At 34.0% G+C, this 13,994-nt stretch overlaps 1 protein-coding gene across 1 annotated transcript in view; it reads left to right on the top strand.

The window, feature by feature from the left end:
* Nucleotides 1-8,536: 8,536 nt before the first annotated feature.
* LOC130243062 (adhesion G protein-coupled receptor B1-like) overlaps nucleotides 8,537-13,994 on the top strand; it is a 50,812-nt gene continuing 45,354 nt past the window's right edge. Inside the window, exon 1 of the mRNA XM_056475101.1 lies at nucleotides 8,537-9,033. The gene's annotated coding sequence lies outside the window, so the exon portion shown is untranslated. The remainder of the gene's footprint in view (nucleotides 9,034-13,994) is intronic.

Genomic DNA, 13,994 nt, shown 5'->3' with positions numbered 1-13,994 from the left:
CATTATTTGTGTGGATTTTTGAGTTGAAACTTCACATACACACTCTATGGACATCAAAGACTTATTTTACATCTTGTAAAAATAGTCATAATAGGTCCCCTTTAAATGATTTGAACTGATCTGTCCATTAAACAAAATCATAGTTGATTTTGAAGTCTAATTGACTTCAAGTCTAATTCAAGTCAAATTGATGAACACCAAACCAACTGATTATTTGAGTTAGAGAATTGAATTCCCTCTTTTCAACAATTCATTCATTCAGTCAAACCATTTACATAAACAAAATATGCCAACTGAATCAGTCTAATTAATTGATTGAACACCAATTCTTCAACAAATCTCTTCACAAAAAAATTCTGTTCAACTGAGCAATTCATTGTCTAGATTCCTTAAGTCAATGGACTCATTTTTAACTCCAGAACAAATTAGCCACCAGAATGAAACTGTTCATTCCAATTTGTGAAATCTAAACCACTAGTTCAATTATTTACACTGCTTAACTGATTCTTGAACAAACCATTTGGTTTAGAGAGCCTCCAATGCCTAGACTGCATCTCTCCACAAGAACTTTGGCCAAAGTAGAAATGGTCGTGCCTAACCGAGCCTGGTTTATCTCAAGATTTTTTTTTTCTTCACTTTCGTCAATTGGTGAAGTTTGTTCCTCGCCACTGGCTTGCTTTGTTTGGGACTTGTGGAGCTGCACATCGATGGATTTGCTTTTCAGTGTTTGGACTTTCAGCAGTGAATATTAAACCACACTGAATTGAATTAAACTGAACTTCAACTCTGTAAACTAAACGGTTTCAATTTACTAGAACTTCTATGTTAAGCTGTTTTGACACAATCTACATTGTAAAAACGCTATAGAAATAAAGATGAATTGAATAAAGTTTAATTCAATAGTTCAATCCCATTTTAATCAAGTGACCTAAAGTTGATCATTAAGCAAATCTATCTAATCAAATGATCTTTTCGTGAAAATTGCTCAATTCAGTTGGTGACTTGATCAGCTATTGTAATAAAAAAGATTTTCTGATTAGGTCTTCGGATTCAATATTATATCTGCGCGGATGAAAGTGACTTCAAGAATTGCAGTCAACTTTTATAGTGTTTCTTTTGTTGAACTATTCCTTTAACTACTTTACTAACAAGGTGTTTATGTGTGCGTTTGTGCATCTGATGGTCCATATAGGAGATGCGTGTGCATGCAAACACTCGCAGGCAGAGGCAGATGGTTGCATTACTCATCTGAGACTCTAAAACTGACACATATTTTCATCCCCCTCTCCTTCTTCCTTTCTCAGCAGAAACACGGCCCACAGTGCTGTGCGTTCACACGTCCAAACCCTCCTCCATATTCAAGCAAGACGAGATGCTCAGAACAGGGACTGCTGTCCTAGAGCCTCACCATCTTTACAGCAGCCACACCAGTGAAAAAAAACAAACACCTTGGGTTTAAGACAAACAAACAAACATACAATTGAAGAAACCACTTGCTTCATAATTAAAATGCTTTTCCGTAAACTCCACAGATATGTAGCAGATGTATTATGAATATCATGTGGTAACAGCATTTGTATTTTATTCACATTTCTAAACGGCATTTGTTTATCCATGCACCTTAATCTGAATCCAAATGACTGGAAAATCCCTGGGTATGTCTGAGGGAATTTTATGCAAGTATGCCAGCAGACATGCCTTTAATGTCTGTAATGGGATTTCTTAAAGGATGGGGCTGTGAAATGACAACTTAGATGGTACTAACACAGATAAGACGTGATTCAAAACTCATGCCCTTTCTGCATTTCTGCCTCATCAAGGCATTACTTATCTCTCCATTAGATTATTACAACTCACTCGTTTTTTTGTCAGCCTGTATTCGCCATTTGGCCCCATGAACACAACCAAAACACTACCTGCCTGACTTGTATTCAGTCTGTTGAATTTTTTCACACACCATGCCTTTGTGGCAAGAATAAAACTCAAAGCAGACAGCTTCAATGGCCCCCAGTGCTGCAGTCTCTTGTTGACTTGATTCACTGAAAGTTGCTCTTCAATGTGAAAAATGACAAAAACAGTCACCCACTGACTCACTGTCAAAAGGTTTGAGAACATACTTTAAAAAAGGTTCTTTATTGGCATCTAGGTTTTCATGAAGACCCTTTACATTTCTATTTATAAAAACGTTCTTCTTACTGAGGGACAAAATATATTATTAGGAGATTTTTGTTTATGCTATTTTTAAGATTTCTAAATTTGTTTTTGGAGTTCTCCTACATTAGGTTTACATTCATTTGGGGTCAAAACGCATTCTTTTGATATTATAACATTACAGCATCCCCTCTTTTTCTCACAATGTATGAAATGGTCTCTAAGACACTCCTTTCTAGGAGTCTACTCTACTCTGAATGGTCAGAATGGTCCAGCATCTTATGATTGGTCTTAGCTTAGTGTATGGCACTATTACTTAGTGCACTATTTGAGAGAGCACAATTTTAAGTTATCCGAAACCATAGTGGATTTTTTTCACAGTGCACCACAATAACGAGTGTACAGTCCATGTACACTCAATTGCTAGAAAATACCCATAATGCACTGTGAGAGTTTGCATACCGAATAAATGTCAGCATCTGAACAGAAGTTGGCATTCACATTGGAAACCTAGAGGTTTAAATTTGTGAAAAATAGCTATTTAATTTAAAACTAGGATTCACTCAGTTTTCATCATCTCTATCCCAGCAGAAAAGAAGACGTGTCCTGCAAATGTGTAAACCCTTTCTTGTTGTATTGACATATTTTCCCCACCCGTTTGCAAAACAGTTAACACATGTCATTCAAGCAGTTCAAACTCAATTGTTTTAGCTAAGGTAATCAAACCGAAACCATCTGTTCCTAACTAATAAAAACTACCTAGATCAGTATTAAATCACTGAAGCACCTGTTTGACATTCCTTCACAAAAGTCTTTTGACAGATACACATCTTAATTCAATTCAACTTTACTTGTATAGCACTTTTACAATGTAAAATAAAATAAAATTAGCAAAAAGTCAAATTTGACAGCCTGTATAGAAAGACAGCAAACGGCAGTGACAATAGGCTACAATGACAAACAATGCCGCACCGACAAAAAATTATCTGTGATCGGCGCTGCCGTTTATCAGTGTCACTCAGCGCCAGAGCGTTAGAGCCAATCGCAGCCCTTTGTGTTGAGCGCATGACCAATCATAGACGTTGAACAACTAGCTCGACAACGCTCAAAAAGCAGGCAGAATAATATTTTAATTTGGTTATTTGCTATAAATGCTCATGTTGTTTTGTGCATGTACTTGAGTTTTGTTTGATACATTCAAAAACAGTGTTTTCTTTGAGCAGGTAATATTAAAGTACAGTTCATATATCTGACTCCTTGTATTAAAGGAAAAAATTGTATTACAAATACACACAAAATGTTTTTTATAAATTATACATTTTAATACAAGAATTCTTGTGCTGTGAAGTAAAATATAAAATTGTGTATGGAAAGCATCGTCAATGCACCGAAATATATATTGGATTAATTTATGCATATTGGATTAATCTGGCTACCAAGACTAACATAAAACCAGCATAAGTATTTTTTAACTCGAATATTACAGAAATGGCAGATCATTCAGCACAGTCTCACAGCAGTTGATAACTTTTTTATTTAGTGGATAATTCATATTAATTTCTCATTCATACATTTTAGTAAGATTTTTCCTCTACCAATGACGGGATTGTGTTTGTAGCCAACAAGTTATTATTAGAACACTCACATGCGCCACATCTTCGAATGTCATCAGACATTAGATTCAGGCACTTCTAAAGCGAAACCTTGTCAAAATGTATGTTTTTCACAGTACACTTCCATTTATAACTCTGACAAATAAAGTGCAAAACAATAACACCAGTCTAACATAAACTGTAGACATGATGAGAGGTTCATCATGGACATTAACTTCAGTGTCTATATACAGCTATAATCTAATATGCATGTGTAAGAATAAATCAGAAGCCAATTTGTTGTATAATCTGCTTTGTTGACTATTTCAGAGACATATTTATGGCAACATGGTGAGTTAATCAGAATTTACAATGGCTGATAATGCCTGTATTGTTAGCTGAGAGTGCATATAGATTTATGTGGGTCGGGATTACAGTTGACATTACAAAAATATTTATCGCTGTGTATACGGGTATTTCATGTGGAAATGTGAAGAAAAGAACTAGAAACATTTACTCACGATCCTGCTCATGGAAACACATTTTCTCCTTCAATCTCACATCAGAGGGTTTTTTTGCTGCTGTGATGTCCAAGCCAAGGGCAAAACTGAAATAAATAATAAGAGTTATTTGAACATAAAGGCTACACATTTGTGCCTGACATCTGAATACGCTGTGGAAAAGATAGCAAGGGTATAGATCTCTATCTTAAAGGTAAAGTAGATCAATGAAACCAACACTAGGGATCTGCAGTATCCCATGGGGGCATTTAAAGGAATTATGCACTACCAAATGAAACTTCTTTCAATATTTAATCACCTTCATGCCATTCAAAACCGTGTGACCTTTTTTGTGAAACACAAAGGAGAAATGCTCTGAGCTGAGACAACTTAATGGTTTTCTGTATTATATTGAGATACACGAGAAAAGAAAAGGAAAGCTTCAGGCCCTGTTCACACTTGATATTAAGATGCGTTTCTGTCAATCCAGTCACAATGCTAAAAACAGTTCTGAAACATTCAGAAGTAGTTGAAAATGTATTCAACCGAACTGCTTTCATAGCGCAGAAAACGCTTTTTGTAGTGTGGTTAAAAAAAACAGCTAGTCTCCACCTAGAAAACTAAATATTAAACATTGTGATACACGTTGTTAAATAGAGGATGGCCAATATGACCAATATACACTCACTGGCCACTTTATTAGGCACACCTGTCCCACCGTTCGTTAATGCAAATTTCTAATCAGCCAAACACATGGCAGCAACTCAGTGCATTTAGGCATGGTCAAGATGATCTATTGAAGTTCAAACCGAGCATTAAAATGGAGAAGAAAGGTGATTTAAGTGACTTTGAATGTGGCATGGTTATTAGTGCCAGACAAGCTGGTCTGAGTATTTCAGAAACTGCTGATCTTCTGGGATTTTTTTACGCACAACCATCTCTAGGGTTTACAGAGATTGGTTCGAAAAAGAGAAAATATTCAGTGGGAGTCAGTTCTGTGGGTGCAAATGCCTTGTTGATGCCAGAGGTCAGAGGAGTGATTATGTTACAACCAAGAAATGCAAAAGAGCATCTCTGAACGCACAACACAACGAACTTTGAGGCGGATGGGCTACAGCAGCAGAAGACCACAGCAGGTGCCACTCCTGTAAGCTAACAACAGGAAACTGAGGCTACAATTCAGGCTCACCAAAACTGGACAATAGAAGACTGGAAAAACATTGCATGAGTCTCGATTTCTGCTGCAACATTCAGATGGTAGGGTCAGAATTTGGCATCAACAACATGAAAGCATGGATCTATCCTGTCTTGTATCAAAGGTTCAGGCTGGTGGTGTAATGGTGTGTGGGGTATTTTCTTGGCTCATTAGTACTAATTGAGCATCCTGTCAATGCCACAACCTTACTGAGTTGAGTTGCTGACTGTGTCCATCCCTTTATGACCACAGTGTACCCATCTTCTGATGGCTACTTCCACCAGGATAACCTCCATGTCATAAAGCATGAATCATCTCAATCTAACTTCTTGAACATGACAATGAGTTCACTGTACTTAAATGGCCTCCATGGTCAAAAGATCTCAATCCAATAGGGCACCTTTGGGATGTGGTGGAACGGGAGATTAGCATCATGAATGTGCAGCCGAAAAATCTGCAGCAACTGCATGATGCTATCATGTCATTATGGACCAAAATCTCTCAGAAATATTTCCAGTACCTTGATGAATCTATGCCATGAAGAATTAAGGCAGTTCTGGAGACGAAAGGGGGTCCAGCCCAGTACTAGTAAGGTGTACCTAATAAAGTGGCCGGTGAGTGTATATGGCCAATAAATCTAACTTTTTAGTTGGTTGTATGACTAGGTCATTCTCTTAAAATAATATTAAGCTTGACATGTGTATACCAATGACGTAACTTTAAAGACAATCCCTAAATTTGTGACTATCAAACTTCATGCTATTTGATTGAAGTGTATTCAAAATGTGTAATCAAAATGCTTAATCAAAATGGTGAAATTCTCCAAAAAAAGAGCACAGAAATAACAATACTCTTAATTAAGACTGCCCACTAATATTCTAATAACCGTTTGTTAGAAATAACAAAAACTTAGTCACAGGAAAAAAATAAAATCATACTCATAGCATCATATTTAATCAAAAGCAAAATAAAAGGCTAGATTAAGGAAGGGAAATAATAAGAAAATATTTTACAGCTTTCTTACCAATCTGATCAATCAGTCAAACTCTATTATTAAGTGCACTAGACAGACAAGATTAAAACTCTGCTGTTTGAATTCATAACTTTGGTTTGAAGGCAAACATTTTAAAAGAATAGTCTTATACTAGTCTTGATTCAAACAAAAGCCCAGCATTTAGCGTGGTTTTGCAGCTAGATGTAAAAATAAAGCTGCAGCTCATTCATATGTAAATGGAGCATGGATGTAATTGGCACTATTAGTGACAAGATAAGAAAACAAAAACTTTCATACATTGTCCATATACCCTCTACTCAAATAAACCAAGAAAGTAGACAAATGAGAGTAATTAAAGGTATAGTTTACTCAAAAATGTACTCACCCTCAAGTGGATCCAAACCTTTATAAGTTTCTTTCTTCTGTAAAACACAAAAGAAGATACTTGGAAGAATGCTGAAAACTAAATAGCAGTGACTTCCACAGTAGAAAAAACAAGTAGTACTATGGAAGTCAATGGATACAGCTTTTAAGCATTTAACTATCTTCTTCTGTGTCTAACATAAAGGTTGAAACAAGTAAAGGGTGAATAAATTATGACAGAATTTGACAGAATTGGTTAACTATCCCTTTAAGACACCATGTGTAAACAAGAATACGTCTCCCTCTTATTCTTGTTATCTGATCAAGCAAAATTCGTAAATTACTAATGTGTAAACAGTTCAATACTTACAAAATGTTCCTGGAAGCCCTTCTTTTCATATCTCACATCAGGTTTTCCAGCTGCTATCCTTGGGCAAAACAAATAGGCCTGAATATGAGTTATTGAGACACCCTAATGTGGACGATTGAACAAAAAAAGTCAAAAGTATCTGTTTTTGTACAAATTGCGTTTCTGCCAACAAAGCTGCAGAGCACATGGTGTAGAGATACACATAATTCATCGTTTCAAAAGTGTGTGCTTCCTATCCTTTACTTCACGCTGAAAACAGTTCAAACTTCCCTTGTTTACATGTCACAGGTTGCCCACCTGATCAATCTGCATCCTTTGAGCACATGAAAAGCAGCGTCTGGTGCTATGACGACATGTTTTCGCGTAACATTTGCTCTCCCTGCTACTGTCAGGTTTCGACGGTTTCCATGAGGAACAGCTTTAGCATCAGAAGCCTCCCACTCCCCGCCCTCGAGCTGGAGAAGCCGGAGTCTGAGCGCGTGGAGCAGGTGTCCGCCCACGAGCCAAACGCTGGAGGAGCACCGAGAAGAAGAAGCGCGGTTTCCAAGCGCACCTCCGGTTTTTTGGCGCCAAATGTCTGTGCAAGGCGAGCACAATTTACATTCAAATTGATGTCGCATGCTGCATTTCATTCTAAATATCCATCAAAATTGCATGTTTTGCAACCTGAAATAAATTAATTATAACACAAATGAAAGTGTTAATTAAATTATTCAATTAAATAAAACGTTTAAATAAAAAAAGTATATTTACATTAGTCAGAGCTGCATATATTTTTAAATAATGCAATAATTTTTAAGACATAACATAAACTTATTAATTTGAACTAGAAATGTAAGCAAAATAAGCAGATATATTTTTGTTTGTTTGTTATGGTATGTTTATTTATTTATTTTATTTATTTTTTTTATTAAATTAATATTTAAAATAGATATATAATATATATGATATTTATCAAATATTATATGTGATTATATGTATTTATTGTTTTTATTCAAATTTTTTTACATTTTAGGTTCATATTGTATCATTGCAATTTGATTATTATTATTATTATTATTATTATTATTATTATTATTATTATTATTAAATCATTTATTATAAGGATTTTAAAAATAAATGTTTTTAACCAATTCTATTAATTCTAATCAATAATAAATAAGAATTTAATCGGCTTTGAATGGGTTAATCAGCTGCCTCCGTGCTCGCTCTCTCTCTCTCTCTCTCTCTCTCTCTCTCTCTCTCTCTCTCTCTCTCTCTCTCTCTCTCTCTCTCTCTCTCTCTCTCTCTCTCTCTCTCTCTGTGCGCTTCATTTTCACTTTCTCATCGTTGTGTCTCCTTCATTCTGGTGTGACCCACGCAATGCTGTTGCTCCACAAGGGGGGGCTGCTGGATATATGCTTTAGTGCCCGACTGCCTGCCTTCAAACACTGAATCTAGTTTGTGTGGACAGAGCGGGCGAGCAGAGCAAGACTCCCACTGCCGAGAGAACACCCGATCCTGGTCCACACTCACAGCACACCTCCCCGGAGCATCGCACACCACTTCTGGACTTCTTATCCGGAAAACGGGACAACAATTTTTCCCACTTGCGGGCTGGATTAAATAATAAAGATTTGGGAGACAGAGTTACATTATCAGAAGTGACAGAACAGAAACACACATTAACAGGATCCGCTGTGAATTTATGGATGCTTGTTGCTTTTTTTTCGGTCCTCTTCCACTGGAGCAAACAGACCTCCTTTTGTGTTTTTCTTCAAGCCTGTTGAAAGAATGAATACACCGAACTTATTCTGAACAAGTTGGAGGAATAGTCGAAGGCTTTTTTATGTGCAGACAAACAGATGGAGCATGCCAACTTTTTGGAGGTAAACCTTCGATCTAATAGTCTATCTTGAATGTGATTATACACCCGACATTTCCCTGATTTCAACCTTAATTGACTTGGTAAATGAAATGCGTTTGCTTACGCATCATCTTATATGCATGTATTTGAATATAGTCTCATATATTTTATGCTTTGCCAGTAATAATTATCATCTTTTACGCACTCTTTACGCACGCATTGATGAATTCAAGGGTTGTTCACAGCAACTCTGTTGCACCTTTTGTCCTAATATTTATAAGTGTAATATCAGACAATGACATGACAAATGTGTATAATTCAGTTAGTAAGATTCCTGAACTCATATTATGTTTATATTTGCGCTTGTGAGCAGACTGCTGTCGCTGTCCAAGGTACTGTAGCAAACTGCGGTGTTGACCAGTCCAGTGTCCACTGGTCAAAACAGTTTTGACATAAGAACACGGTCTCAGAACAAACCTTATTTGACCTCTTTAGCTTTGCTAGAGTATTTTTAGCATTTAAAGGCTGTGGTATTACATTGTGCGCAATAGTTCCTGCTCGTATCTCTCTGGAGTGGGGAAAACACCTTCCTCCTTCCCATCTCGTGTCTACTTTTCTTTCCCTAAGCAACATGGTCATAACTCGAGGACATTTTTCGAAGCATAACCCTGAAACAAAGTTTTCTTTTAGTGAGTATTACAGCTTAATTTACATTTTATTTTTTCTACGTTATCTCTCTTTTTGGTTACCTTAAATCGATTCACCTGTGTAATTTTAAAAAGACACTGCATATTTTACAATGTCCCTGAGATCCGGTAACGTTTATACAAAAAGATTTGCTTTGGGAGCATGTTAATGTGATATAATGTGACATCTAGTCTACTTTAAATATTATACCACAACCTGCAAGTCACTTGATTTTAGGAGTGAAACACTTGTGATATAAAGGCAGTGCAGCGTTCAGCAGCTCATGAGGGGAAAAAAGAGAAATGCTTGAGAGCTCAGAGCTCGCGTTTTGTCCGGTTCAGTAATGATGTCTTCATTCAACAATGAGAATAAAAGCCCAACTATTTTTTTCTGTCTATCAAAACCTCTCTCTATCTTTCAATTGGTTTGTGGCTACTTCATTTGCGAGCAATAATTCAAAATTAGCCTAAAATAAAAATATTTAAAAACAAAAATGGCTTAGAAAAAAATGTAACTTGCAATTTAGTATTGATTTAGTACTACACAGCTGACTTTGATTTAGTCCTGTAAAACTGCCTTGTCATGTATTGCTCACAAAGTCTAAAACAAGCTACATAATATGAGCCATATTACGCGGCGAGAGTGTGGAAAGTTCTCGGTTGGTGATAATAGATGTGGTTTGCTGGTGTTTGGCGGAGAGTGAGCAGAAGTTCCGTGTTTGTACAGTAGGGGGGACTGTGCCAGCGCTCAATTCCCTCTTCGGGAATACGGGAATAAACGGCGATCACGGAACAGGAGATGCTTCACTGCGCACTTTCAGACACCGGAGAGCCTCTGACTGCAGCACAGGCCATCCGAAAACACACACACACACACACACACACACACATAGAAGCCACAACAACAGGTTATCATGGGCTCAACAAACTCTCAAAAAGCAAATAGGCAAAAGCTTTCACGTGTGACCTAAAGGTTCTATATTGTACCTTTAAAGTCCATAGTAATACCAAACATGACCAAAAGTGTACCATTTGAAAAAGGTCTTTGTAGTCTTTGTAGACTTACTACAAATATTTCATAAAGTACATCATGGGCCCAAGTCAAAAGAGCCCATTCTGAGGTGTCTGTGATAGTCTGGTGCCAAGGTTGGTAAATGTTGCTATGTGGGTACTATAAAGTTCTTGGTGGAAGCTATGAGTGTGGTTAGGTGTGGGTGTTGCTAATTCTCTCTCCAATGGACCACATGACTTAAGACTTGACAAAGAGTTTTGATTATTAAAAACAACACAAATGCAATATACTTAATACTATACTAATACTGTAATTTGGGCTCCAGTTATTGCTATAAAATGATTATTTTATCGATATTATTGTTATTATTATTAATAACAAACCAAATAATTCAATAATAATAAATAATAATAATTAAATAATAATAATAATAATAATTATTATTATCATTGTTATTATTTTTATTATTATTATTATTAATAATACTAATACTAATACTAATAATAATAATAATATTATATATAAACTATATTTTATTAATGTATTGCTCAATGTTAATTAATGTCAGTTGATACTGTACATAAGCAATGTTATCCAATGGACCTATTATAAACTCTGGTTGGATTGTAAAGCAAAAAATAAATAAAAAATCACAATATTTGATATTTCAATACCATAAAAATATATAATAACAACCCATATGGAAAAAAGTCATATGATTTAAGCTCTCAATAATATTAATAAAAATGTATCTAGTAATAATAAACAATTAAGAATACCAATAAATAATCTTTCTGCATTATCATCACAAAAAAAAAAAACCATGAGGATTTTGAGTGATTTTGCAGAAATATTCATGTCACAGTCTTTGTGTGAAGTCACATCAGTTCTGCCTGACTGTCTCTTTTAGATACATGTTTTCCGTGCGTCTCCGGGGAGTTTGGAGCTTAAGAGCGCAGCGTTTACCCTGTGGCCACAGATATTTGGACGCCTGTGTTTTCTTCATCTGAGGAAAAGGAGTAGAGATGATACATTGAGAATAAAAATAGATCAGGCTGACAGCAGAGCTCTGAATCACGAGCCGGGGTGAAATTGGGCAAGCTGGCATTATTGGCTGTTTGGAGGGCATCCATGCAAGCCTTTTAACCTACATGTCCCACTTTTGTCTTGCTCTTGTATATCCTTATTCTGACATGTCTTACATTCATTTTCTTTTCATCTCCCAGTTCGTCTGAGCCAGATGAATTCATCTATAGACTATAGATTATATTGTGCGAGATCTCAATAAAATTAATAATAAAAAAGAATGTTAATGTAACAAAATAAATTGTATGATTTCAGCTTCAAATATTACTTTTAAAAGTTTTGAGCTTTAAAAAAATATGTTCAAAACAAATAATATGAATAATATTTTTGTGAATATTAAAAATAAAAATTAGATAACAATAATATAATCAAATTTAAATAAAAATATTTTATCTAAAAATAACTAAATCAATAAAAAAATCTTTATAAAAAATAGATAATTGGAAAATAATAATAATAATAACAATAATAATAATAATAATAATAATAAAAGACATGATTTGATCTTTTAATTTTAATTTTAAAATTAGATATTTTTAAATAACAATAATAAAATAATGATGATGATAATAATAACAACAACAATAATAATAATAATAATAATAATAATAATAATAATAATAATAATAATAATAAAAGCCGTATTATTTAAACTTATTATTTTAATTAAAAATATAATACAAATAATAATTCATATTATGGTTAAATTACCATAATTTATTAAAAATAAAAAATTGCACACTACCTAAGCTCTAAATATTAACAATAATAATAATATTTTTTATTTTAATCAAACAAAATGGCAACACTTTGCAGAGAGCACATTTCATTCAGCGTAAGCCACTCGACTAGTCTGTTTATAACATGTTACAGTTCACAACACATATTTCACACACCCTTGGTTTACACAACACCTCATGTGCTCAAAATAGTGTGTGCAGATTTTTGTAGCAGACAAACTTGGAAGGGAATTTGATACAGAGTTTGATGGCAGTCAATCAGCAACGAAAAAACACAGTTACTGTAGCTGCTTTCTCACTTCGTAAGCCATAATAAACACAATAAACAAATAAATAAATAAGTATATACTTTTTATGTACTAGTTGTACAAAGTTTGGAATATTTAATGTGCTTATTCCTTCAGAGGCTGCATAGATTTAATGAAAAATACAGTAAAATATTAATAATTTTCTAAATAATAGGGTCTGTCAGTATTAATAATTTAAAATAAAAAGTTATAAAATAAGCCATGTGATTTCAGCAGTCCATAATAAAAATAATAACAATTATTAATAATAATAATAATAATAATAAGAAGAAGAAGAAGAAGAAGAAGAAGAAGAAGAAGACAATAAGCAAACTTTGAGGTAACCATTTTAATAAAATTTTTAATTTAATAAATATACAAAATATCATCAACAACAACAACAACAACAACAATAATAATAATAATAATAATAATAATAATAATAATAATAATTATAATAATAATAATAATAGCAATAACAATAATAATATAAATAATAATAATAATAATAATAATAATAAAATATAAGGAAACTTTGACGTAACCATTTTAATCTAATATTTAATTTAACAATTAAAAATTGTATCAACAACAACAACAACAACAACAACAATAATAATAATAATAATAAAATATAAGGAAACTTTGAGGTAACCATTTTAATTGAATATTTAATTTAATAAACATACAAATTTATCAATAATAATAATAATAATAATAATAATTAAAAAAAATAATAATAATAATAATAATGTTATATTTAGATTCAAATATTAAGCAAAAACAATACAATATTGTTTGAGCTCTCAATGTAAATAATTTTAATAAATAAAATAATCAATATGAACTCCCAATAATATCAGTAATATTAGAAAAAAATACAATACATTTTAACATCACATATAGCAAGGATGCATTGTATATATATATATATATGTACACAGTCTTTAGACTAAAGACGACCTTAAAGATTGTCTAGAAATCTCTGCACATGTTAAAGGCCAGACAAAAAACATAAAAACCTTCCACCCATCTCTAAACCCGATGCTACCAACCCAATAAAGGCTGATAATCTCTGATAAACCTGCAAAGATGTAGGTTTCTGACCCCTTTGCCCTGTTCTGATGGAGCTGGTCTGCAGGAGACAGCAGGTGAATGAGGTTGGTATGTTT

The sequence above is a fragment of the Danio aesculapii genome, chromosome 16 (assembly GCF_903798145.1).
Source record: "Danio aesculapii chromosome 16, fDanAes4.1, whole genome shotgun sequence".
Classification (NCBI taxonomy): domain Eukaryota; kingdom Metazoa; phylum Chordata; class Actinopteri; order Cypriniformes; family Danionidae; genus Danio; species Danio aesculapii.
The sequence above is the reverse complement of the archived record's forward strand: the minus strand, read 5'-3'. Positions and strand labels throughout refer to the sequence as shown.